Source organism: Hyperolius riggenbachi, chromosome 2, assembly GCF_040937935.1.
Source record: "Hyperolius riggenbachi isolate aHypRig1 chromosome 2, aHypRig1.pri, whole genome shotgun sequence".
NCBI classification, from domain to species: domain Eukaryota; kingdom Metazoa; phylum Chordata; class Amphibia; order Anura; family Hyperoliidae; genus Hyperolius; species Hyperolius riggenbachi.
Window position 1 is genome coordinate 230,374,848 of NC_090647.1, and position 11,573 is coordinate 230,386,420.

The 11,573-nt window shown below is 45.0% G+C and overlaps 1 long non-coding RNA gene across 2 annotated transcripts in view; it reads right to left on the reverse strand.

Annotated features, from left to right (window-relative positions):
- Positions 1 to 6,652, reverse strand: part of LOC137544248 (uncharacterized) — a 34,192-nt gene extending 27,540 nt beyond the window's left edge. For both annotated transcript variants that reach the window (XR_011025796.1, XR_011025795.1), the window contains exons 1-2: positions 6,511 to 6,652; positions 1,958 to 2,020 (exon numbers count right to left, since the gene is read on the reverse strand). This is a non-coding gene — a long non-coding RNA (uncharacterized lncRNA). The remainder of the gene's footprint in view (positions 1 to 1,957; positions 2,021 to 6,510) is intronic.
- Between the last annotated feature and the right edge of the window lie 4,921 nt (positions 6,653 to 11,573).

An 11,573-nucleotide genomic window follows, 5' to 3' on the forward strand; every position in this document is an offset into this window, starting at 1 on the left:
ATATGTCCCCAGTATATGTAGGCAGGTGTATATGTCCCAGTATATGTAGGCAGGTGTATATGTCCCAGCATATGAAGACAGGGGTATATGTCCCAGCATATGTAGGCAGGGGTATATGTGCCCAGCATATGTAGGCAGGGGTATATGTGCCCAGCATATGTAGGCAGGGGTATATGTGCCCAGCATATGTAGGCAGGGGGTATATGTGCCCAGCATATGTAGCCAGGGGGTATATGTGCCCAGTATATGTAGCCAGGGGGTATATGTGCCCAGTCTATGTAGCCAGGGGGTATATGTGCCTAATCTATGTAGCCAGGGGGTATATGTGTCCAGTCTATGTAGCCAGGGGGTATATGTGACCAGTCTATGTAGCCAGGGGGTATATGTGCCCAGTCTATGTAGCCAGGGGGTATATGTGCCCAGCATATGTAGCCAGGGGGTATATATGCCCAGTCTATGTAGCCAGGGGGTATATGTGCCCAGTCTATGTAGTCAGGGGTATATGTGCCCAGTCTATGTAGCCAGGGGGTATATATGCCCAGTCTATGTAGCCAGGGGGTATATGTGCCCAGTCTATGTAGCCAGGGGGTATAGGTAGTTAGTGACAGGAGCGCCCCCACTCCCCTCCTCTAGCCGCTGCCGCCGCCGCTCCCCCCTCACCTTGCAGCAGCTTCAGACCTCAATCAGCGGGCGACCCGACCAGTAAGAGGGCGCCGGACGCACCTGCTCTATATGCGGAAGTGATGTCACTTCCGCATATCAGTGCGGCGTGCTAGGTCCTAGCGCCCGCCCGCCTGATCGAGGTCTGACGCGGCGGCTCAGGCGGCTAGAGGGAGGAAGCTTCGGCCACAGGGGGAGAGCGGCGGCCGGGCGGCGCCTCTCAGAGGCAGGCGCCTGGGTGCCTTGCACCCGCAGAACCCGCCCAGGCACGGCCCTGTTCACAAGGCTTGATATATTTACCTCGCCGGGATCCAGTGCAGACGCACTAGCGGCTCTTTGTTTAGGCTAGGTGGAAATAGCCAAGACACAAGGACTTGCGCCTGCGCAGTAGAGCTGATTGATCGGGTTTGGCTATTTCTGCTTCAACCCGAAGGAAGAGCGGTCTGCGCAGAATTGCGGTAGGTAAATATTTACCTCGCTGCGATTCGGGGGGTCCCGGCAGGGCAACAGAGGGAAGAAGGAGGACGGGAGAAGCCTCGTTAGGATCCAAAGGCTTCCACCTCCCGAGGTAAATACACCCCAGGGGACTTTTTTAAATATAGATTTTCTTTAAGCCATTGACCAGACCGGCCTGTACAAAAAAAGGGTACAGTGTTGTGCGCGTAATCAGCAGCTCTGGTCCATTTGTCATCAGCAATACAGAATGTAATCTGGGCACTAGAGGTGCTCTGGCACCTCTCAGTGGATCAAATAAAAAGTACACATTTACATACATAATATACAAACAGCTCATCTATTCCACAGATGGCAGCTAAGTGCTGCCTGAGGGTGCAGAGACCCAGTAGGAAACACTATCCACTTCACCAACTAAATAGGTTTAGTAAAGTTGCATAAGTGAAGGCAGTAGCCGTAGCAAGCACCATGCCGAAGACTACACGCGAGGGTCCTGGTGTGCAATTTTACTCTCAGGCAGCACTGAGCTGCCATCAATGGAATATTTAATTCATTGTAAATTCATATATTCTTTTTATTTGATCCACTAAGGGCTGCCAGAGCACCTCCAGTGAACCAGATTGCCGTCTGTGTTCTTTGGAGCCGATGATGACGAACGGAATGGAGTAGCTGATTTATAACGAATCAGCTGCTCTTCAATCACGGTGTACACTTTTTCTGCATGTGAAACAGACTGATGCATAAGGTCTGATACATAAGTACCCAAACTGTCATTGTTTTTAAAAAGTAATAGCAAATAAATGTTTTTTTTATTATCACTGTAATTGTAAACTAATAAAATTACCTTTATACGACTCACAGATCATGTAGACAATGTTCCTTCTAACTTCGGGTAACCTTGTTACCTCTGCCAGACAAAATTTACAAACAAATACAATTTGAATTCATTTGCAGCCGGAAACAATGTGGATTGTGGTAGTGGATGTGACTAAAGCCTAATCTACACGATACGATTCTTTGTGCGATTCAATTACGATTCTATTTACGATCCGATTACATCCGACATGTCCGATCAGGATTCGATTAGATTGCAAAACAATGGCAAATCGAATTGAATCGAATCCCGATCGGACATGTCAGATTTTAATTGGATCGCAAATAGAATCGTAATCGAATTGCACAAAAAATCGTATGATGTAGATGGGGCTTAAAAGATTATGGTGAATCACAGATGCATTATGGGTAACTTAGGAGTCTCCCAACCAGGATTTTATGTATAAATGACCCCAGTAGCTCAACAGATCTTTTGCAACCTTCTAGATATCATATAAAAAATCATATCATATGGCTGGAAAGAGAGGTTGGTATATAGAGAAATTATATTTTACTTATGTGATAACCAATACCTAAAAATTTTACTAAATATTTTTGTTGTTCTGTGTAATATTTGTGTATTCTTTGCATATAACTACAAGAATACAATTTTTACATAAAAAAAGATTCTGGTCTAGAACGTTATTTCATTGGGGATAGTGATGCTCGTAATGTGCTGATTTCACTTATGCAAAATTTGGCCTAAAGCGTATAATCATAATTACAATTTCAAAACTGAACTAAGTTCTCATAATCCATTCCTAAATTTCTCAAAAGGAAAAAAAACATGTTTCTGCAAACCAGAATGGTTAGGAGGAATAGTAAGAACAAGTAAGGAAAAGGACCTTGCAGTTTTTGAGAAAATAGATTTAAAAAAATGTTTTTTTTCTTTAAACTCATTAAAATAACATTTCAAGTTCTGTATACTTATTTTATACAGGGCATTGGAAGTAGGGAAGGGCCCCTTGTTCATGGACCCCCTACATCATGGAATAAATGGGCTATAGCTCAAGATGTGTTCCAGGACTCCAAAATTCTGGCTACACCAGCCTACATGGGTGAAAAGGGATTAAAGAGGCTTGAAAGGGGGGACCCCACGCTGTTTTTGTTTCTTACAATGGGCATGATTCAGAAAGCTTTTTCACCTTACCTGGGGGATCTTCAAGCCCACTGGACTCCTACTGTGGCAATGACATCCTCCTCATCCCCACCAGGCAGCGGCAGCGACCCATCAAAACTGGGCTGTCACGCCAGTCGTGGCTACTGCACATGAGCGGCCTTGAGCTGCGCGCACCATGGTCATGTTCCCGTGGTCGGGAGCATTCTGCGCAGTAGTGAATTACATGTATTGCGCAGACTCAGAGCGCTCTTGGCTAGGGTTCACGTGGCTCAGAGCCACACGTGTGCAGTAGCTGCCGACAGCCCAGCTTTGCAAGGGTCGCCGCCGCTGCCTGGAGGGGATCAGGAGGACTTTGTGGGGCACAATAGAAGTCCAGAGTTTTGGAAGAAGCTCCAGGTAAGTTAAAATCTTTTTTTTTTTTAACTTAAGATTCCTTTCAAGAAAGAGTAAAGGTTGCATCTAACAAAGCACATTGTTTTATCTGTCAAAAGCCCCCTCTACACCATTCAATTCCAGGTGCGATCGATCGAATTCGATTGGATCGAATTTAATTAGATCGATTAAATCCGACATGTCCGATCGGGATTCGATCGATCGTGTGATCGATTTGCATTGAAAACTAGCCAAAATCGATCACACGATTGATTGAATTCCGATTGAATCCCAATTGGAGATGTCAGCTTTAATCAATCTAATCGAATTTGATCCAATTGAATTCGATCGATCGTGCCTGAAATTGAATGGTGAAGAGGGGGCTTAAAGTTTCTTGCAATGTCTTAAATCAATCAAAAAAAATCAGTTCTGTTGATAGGCAAAAACTGTCTGAGGGCCAGTCCACACCAAAAAGCGCTAGCGTAATCGCAAACGCTCAGCACTTTTTGAAGTTTGAAGATTTTTCTACAGTATTTTCTAGAGATTCTTGGCATGTGCCTAGCGATTTTCCAATCATCCCTAGCGATTTCTGGAGCATTTTTGGTGTAGCGGTTTTTATTTTTTTGTTACAGTACACTCTGACCTAGCCCTTTTCAGAGTGATTTTCCACTTTCCTATACTTAACATTGAGGCTGAATCGCCTCAGAAATCAGCAGAAATGCGGCAGGACCCGTGTTTGCGTTTGGGAGAAACTCACATCGCTCTGGTGAGATCCATTCCATTCAAATACATTAACCAAGCGCTTTTCAAAGCACTGGCATTTTTAAGAGAGCTCAGAAGCGCTCTTGGTGTGCACCAGCCCTCACATGCAGTTTGAAGTGGCAGGAAATTCTCCTCATGTTAAACAACAAAATGGCAGTTTTGTACTGCACTCAAAAATTCAAAAACAGTGACTGTTTTGAATGGTTTTGGTTTAAGTGCATTTGAGAACGTAAGCTGCGAAGTAGTGCAGTGACTAAAACTCCCTGGTTAGGATAAATCTACTACCAGCTTGTGTGAGGCTAAATTTTTAAAAGCAGAAAGCAGGAGTAAACGAGTCAATTATATCCAAGAGAAAAAATAAAGGTAAAGCTTTAATAACCTGGGGCTTCTTCCAGCTCTAGAAGGCTAACTGCTTCAGTGCTGCAGCTCCGTTGTCCTCCAGGGTGAGTGACCGTGAGAGTTGCATGGCACACCCGTGCATGTGCAGAAGCCCATGACCCAGCTGGGGTCAGCATCATTACGGAGGTGACAGCGGTATGCTGGAGGACAATGGAGCTGCATCACTAGACCAGATAGCCTTCTAGGGGCTAGAAGAAGCCCCAGGTAAGTAAAGCTTAATCTTTATTTTTCACCTCGCATATCTTTTAACAGAGATATCATTAGGAAATCTGGAACCTGGATCCAATCGCAAAAACAGCACCCCAAAAGTGTGAGTTAGGTATTTGGAGCTGCAGCACAACAGCAGGGATGGTATAAGATGATATTATTCAAACAAATTGCACAATGGTAAAAAGAGTAGCACTCATACAATAGGGATAAGGGTGCCCAAGCCTCAATGGATCCTCGCACCTTCGGATCCCAACTAGATGCAAAAACGAAGATGGAGGCTGGCACTTCATCTTGGTTTTTGCATTATTCAAACAAATGGCAGGAGGAACAGCAATCAGAAGCTTAAAGTAAACCTGAGATGTCAATTCATACCTGGGGCTTCCTCCAGCCCCTTCATGCTTATTGGTCCCTTGCCGCCCTCCTCCACCACCTGCATTGTGTGCTATGGGTCCCGGTAATTTGTCAGAGCCAGTTGGCGTGGGCGCAGTCTGGCTGTGCATGCTCACCAAGTCGTTCTCTGCACCTGCACAGTAGTACTGCACAGGTGCAGAATGCTCCAGGCAACAGGAGTGCAATGGGGTGCAAGTGGCCGGTCATGCACACTACGCCCCGACTGCCTGAAGTAACGGCACTCGTAGCGGACGATCCAGGAGGCAGAGGAGGACGGTGAGTGACCAATTAGCCTGAAGGGAGCTGGAGGAAGCCCCAGGTATGTATAATTTTTTTGACATCTTAGGTTTACTTTAAAGCAGTAGGATTAGCCATACTATGCCAGGGGGGAAAAACACATATATAAGTAGATACAGGGGCGTAGCAATAGGGGGTGCAGAGGTAGCGACCGCATCGGGGCCCTTGGGCCAGAGGGGCCCCGTAGGGCCCTCCCTGAACTTCAGTATTAGCTCTCTATTGGTCCTGTGCTCATAATAATCACTTTGAATAGTGGTAATTATTAACAAACTGTTCGCCATCCCCTTCCTGAACCTCTGACACTGTAGTTGCCATTGGCAGGGATTGCTATGTATAGAGTGCTTGGGGGTAATGAGTAACAAGCTGTTCCCCATCCCCTTCCTGAACCTCTGACATTGTAGTTGCCATTGGCAGGTTTTGGTGGGCCGTATCAATTATTATGTATAGAGTGCTTGGGGGGCCCCATTGTAAAACTTGCATCGGGGCTCACAGCTCCTTAGCTACGCCACTGAGTAGATAAATATTTGATCTACTTACATAACACATATATTGTACTGTCCACGTTTTGATTTCAGTGAATGTTATATAGTAAATGAAGAGAATTCTGTTCCTGGTGGGAACCATGTCTTTTGCCCACAGTTTAGGCTAAATCCTGATGTCATTTCTGCCCTTTACTTTCTTTTCTTTTCTCCTCCAATCGCTGAGTCACCTCAGCCTTGCTTTAAACACAAGTGAGCAGGGGATCATGTTTCAGTTAAGCAGCTTGGCAGGATATAAATGGAAGAGGAGGAATATATTGTAGATAAAAAGAACCCCCAGCATGCAACTGTTTGGCACTACTAAAGGGCCAGTGCTCCTTAAAGAGAAACTGTCGCGGAAATCTTAAAATTTAAAATAAATACAAATAAGAAGTACATTTCTTTCTAAGTAAAATGAGCCATAAATTACTTTTCTTCTATGTTGCTGTCACTTACAGTAGGTAGTTGAAATCTGACATTACCGATTTTGGGCTAGTCCATCTCTCCATAGGGATTCTCAGTATGCCCTTTATTTTTTATAAAGACATTCCCTGAAAAATCTTTATACAAAGATGCTGGCCAGCCTCCCTGCTCACTGCAAATTATTTTGGCAGTTGGACAGAGCAACTGACAATGACTAACTGCTTTTAAAAATAAAGAAAACCCTGAGAACCCCCTATCAGACGATGGGCTAGTCCAGGCATGGGCAAACTTGGCCCTCCAGCTGTTAAGGAACTACAAGTCCCACAATGCATTGCAGGAGTCTTACAGCCACAGTCATGACTCATAAAGGCAAATGCATTGTGGGACTTCTAGTTCCTTAACCACTTAAGGACTGCAGTCATAAAACCCCTTAAGGACCAGAGCCTTTTTTTCCATTCGGACCACTGCAGCTTTCACGGTTTATTGCTCAGTCATACAACCTACCACCTAAATGAATTTTACCTCCTTTTCTTGTCACTAATACAGCTTTCTTTCTGTGCTATTTGATTGCTGCTGCGAGTTTTACTTTTTATTATATTCATCAAAAAAGACATGAATTTTGTCAAAAAAATGACTTTTTTAACTTTCTGTGCTGACATTTTTCAAATAAAGTAAAATGTCCTATACATTTGAGCGCGAAAGTTATTCTGCTACATGTCTTTGATAAAAAAAAAAACCATTAAGTGTATATTTATTGGATTGGGTAAAAGTTATAGCGTTTACAAACTATGGTGCCAAAAGTGAATTTTCCCATTTTCAAGCATCTCTGACTTTTCTGCGCACCTGTCAGGTTTCATGAGGGGCTAAAATTCCAGAATAGTACAAATACCCCCCAAATGACCCCATTTTGGAAAGAAGACATCCCAAAGTATTCAGTGAGAGGCATGGTGAGTTCATAGAAGATTTTATTTTTTGTCACAAGTTAGCAGAAAATGACACTTTGTAACAAAAAAAAAAACTTGCGACAAAAAAAAATGAAATCTGCCACGGACTCACTATGCTCCTCTCTGAATACCTTGAAGTGTCTACTTTCCAAAATGGGGTCATTTGTGGGGTGTGTTCACTGTCCTGGCATTTCGGGGGGGGGGGCCTAATTGTAAGCACCCCTGTAAAGCCTAAAGATGCTCATTGGACTTTGGGCCCCTTAGCGCAGTTAGGCTGCAAAAAAGTGCCACACATGTGGTATTGCTGTACTCAGGAGAAGTAGTATAATGTGTTTTGGGGTGTATTTTTACACATACCCATGCTGGGTGGGAGAAATATCTCCGTAAATGACAATTTTTTTTACACACAATTGTCAATTTATAGAGATATTTCTCCCACTCAGCATGGGTATGTGGAATAATACACCCCAAAACACATTATACTACTTCTCCTGAGTACGGCGATACCACATGTGTGGCACTTTTTTGCACCCTAACTGCGCTAAGGGGCCCAAAGTCCAATGAGTACCTTTAGGATTTCACAGGTCATTTTGAGAAATTTCGTTTCAAGACTGCTCCTCACAGTTTAGGGCCCCTAAAATGCCAGGACAGTATAGGAATCCCACAAATTACCCCATTTTAGAAAGAAGACACCCCAAGGTATTCCATTAGGAGTATGGTGAGTTCATAGAAGATTTTTTTTTTTTGTCACAAGTTAGCGGAAATTGATTTTAATTGTTTTTTTTTTCACAAAGTGTCATTTTCCGCTAACTTGTGACAAAAAAAAAATCTTCTATGAACTCACCATACTCCTAACGGAATACCTTGGGGTGTCTTCTTTCTAAAATGGGGTCATTTGTGGGGTTCCTATACTGCCCTGGCATTTTAGGGGCCCTAAACCGTGAGGAGTAGTCTTGAAACCAAATGTCGCAAAATGACCTGTGAAATCCTAAAGGTACTCATTGGACTTTGGGCCCCTTAGCGCACTTAGGGTGCAAAAAAGTGCCACACATGTGGTACCGCCGTACTCAGGAGAAGTAGTATAATGTGTTTTGGGGTGTATTTTTACACATATAGATGCTAGGTGTGAGAAATATCTCTGTAAATGACAATTATTTGATTTTTTTTTACACACAATTGTCCATTTACAGAGAGATTTCTCCCACCCAGCATGGGTATGTATAAAAATACACCCCAAAACACATTATACTACTTCTTCTGAGTACGGCGATACCACATGTGTGACACTTTTTTGCAACCTAGGTGCGCTAAGGGGCCTAACGTCCTATTCACGGGTCATTTTGAGGCATTTGTTTTCTAGACTACTCCTCACGGTTTAGGGCCCCTAAAATGCCAGGGCAGTATAGGAACCCCACAAGTGACCCCATTTTAGAAAGAAGACACCCCAAGGTATTCCGTTAGGGGTATGTTGAGTTCATAGAAGATTTTTTTTTGTCACAAGTTAGCGGAAAATGACACTTTGTGAAAAAAACAAAACAATACATATCAATTTCCGCTAACTTGTGACAAAAAATAAAATCTTCTATGAACTCACCATACTCCTAACGGAATACCTTGGGGTGTCTTCTTTCTAGAATGGGGTCATTTGTGGGGTTCCAATACTGCCCTGGCATTTTAGGGGCCCTAAACCGTGAGGAGTAGTCTTGAACCCAAATGTCTCAAAATGACCTGTGAAATCCTAAAGGTACTCATTGGACTTTGGGCCCCTTAGCACAGTTAGGCTGCAAAAAAGTGTCACGCATGTGGTATCGCCGTACTCAGAAGAAGTAGTATAATGTGTTTTGTGGTGTATTTTTACATATAACCATGCTGGGTGGGAGAAATATCTCTGTAAATGACACATTTTTGATTTTTTTTACACACAATTGTCCATTTACAGAGAGATTTCTCCCACCCAGCATGGGTATGTGTAAAAATACACCACAAAACACATTATACTACTTCTCCTGAGTATGGCGATACTACATGTGTGACACTTTTTTGCAGCCTAGGTGCGCTAAGGGGCCCAACGTCCTATTCACAGGTCATTTTGAGGCATTTGTTTTCTAGACTACTCCCCACGGTTTAGGGCCCCTAAAATGCCAGGGCAGTATAGGAACCCCACAAGTGACCCCATTTTAGAAAGAAGACACCCCAAGGTATTCCGTTAGGGGTATGGTGAGTTCATAGAAGATTTTATTTTTTGTCACAAGTTAGTGAAAAATGACACTTTGTGAAAAAAACAATAAAAATCCAATTTCCGCTAGTTTTGACAAAAAATAAAATCTTCTATGAACTCATCATACACCTAACAGAATACCTTGGGGTGTCTTCTTTCTAAAATGGGGTCACTTGTGGGGTTCCTATACTGCCCTGGCATTTTACGGGCCCAAAACTGTGAGTAGTCTGGAAACCAAATTTCTCAAAATGACTGTTCAGGGGTATAAGCATCTGCAAATTTTGATGACAGGTGGTCTATGAGGGGGCAAATTTTGTGGAAACTGTCATAAGCAGGGTGGCCTCTTAGATGACAGGATGTATTGGGCCTGATCTGATGGATAGGAGTGCTAGGGGGGTGACAGGAGGTGATTGATGGGTGTCTCAGGGGGCGGTTAGAGGGGAAAATAGATGCAATCAATGCACTGGGGAGGTGATCGGAAGGGGGTCTGAGGGGGATCTGAGGGTTTGGCCGAGTGATCAGGAGCCCACACGGGGCAAATTGGGGCCTGATCTGATGGGTAGGTGTGCTAGGGGGTGACAGGAGGTGATTTATGGGTGTCTCAAGGTGTGATTAGAAGGAGGAAATAGATGCAAGCAATGCACTAGCGAGGTGATCAGGGCTGGGGTCTGAGGGCGTTCTGAGGTGTGGGCGGGTGATTGGGTGCCCGCAAGGGGCAGATTAGGGTCTAATCTGATGGGTAACAGTGACAGGTGGTGATAGGGGGTGATTGATGGGTAATTAGTGGGTGTTTAGAGGAGAGAAGAGATGTAAACACTGCACTTGGGAGGTGATCTGATGTCGGATCTGCGGGCGATCTATTGGTGTGGGTGGGTGATCAGATTGCCCGCAAGGGGCAGGTTAGGGGCTGATTGATGGGTGGCAGTGACAGGGGGTGATTGACAGGGGAGGACTGGGACCTTTTGGCCTGGGGGGACAACACAAACTAGAGGCCCGTTTCACGGCATCCCCAGCCCTAAGCCATATCTTTCTTGTGTGCAAATCTTCAAATTGTGATGACTAACAGCCCCAGCCACACACACACACACACACACACTATATACCTGATGCCTAACCCCATTTCTCCGCACAATCTACCTGTCTGTGTCTGATGCCTAACCTTAAAGGAGTTATCAGGCTTTTTTTTTTTTATGAAAATAAGTGCTACTTACCCAGGGCTCGTCCAGCCCCAAGCTCCCAGCATGTCCCTTGCCGCAGCTCTGCAGTCAGCTGTTCGCTGCCGCTGCCTCCCAGCCCCCGGCGATGACGTCAGGCCGACTGCGCCTGTACGAGCGGCGCTGTCAATCACCGCCACATGGACCAGAGCGTACTGTGCAGACGCAGAACTACTGCGCCTGCGCAGTACACTCCGGTCCACGTGGCGGTGATTGACAGTGCTGCTCGCACAGGCGCAGTACAGGCCGACATCGCGGCAGCGAATGGCTGACTGCAGAGCTGCAGCGAGGGACATGCTGGGAGCGTGGGGCTGGAGGAAGCCCTGGGTAAGTAGCACTTATTTCATTAAAAATGCCTGATAACTCCTTTAAACAACCCCCCCCCCACCCCACACACACACACACACACACAAACCTACCTACCTGGTGATGCCTAGCCCCACTCCTGTTCAACCACCATACAAACTGCTTGTCTGACACCTACCCCCCCCCCCCCTCCAACTACCTGTTTGACAGTGCCTAACTGCCTGCCTCCCCCCTCCCCTGCCGCCAATCACACCACAAGAAGAAAAAACGTCCCCCCTCAGGCCAGGATCAGAATGGGGATGATTATCACACAAAAAAAACTCAGAGGGCACTGGCCTGGGCAGAGAATTGAATTTGACAGCAGTAGCAGGCAGGCAGCAAAGTGTGAGTAACTCAGTGACAAGAAGGGAGAAG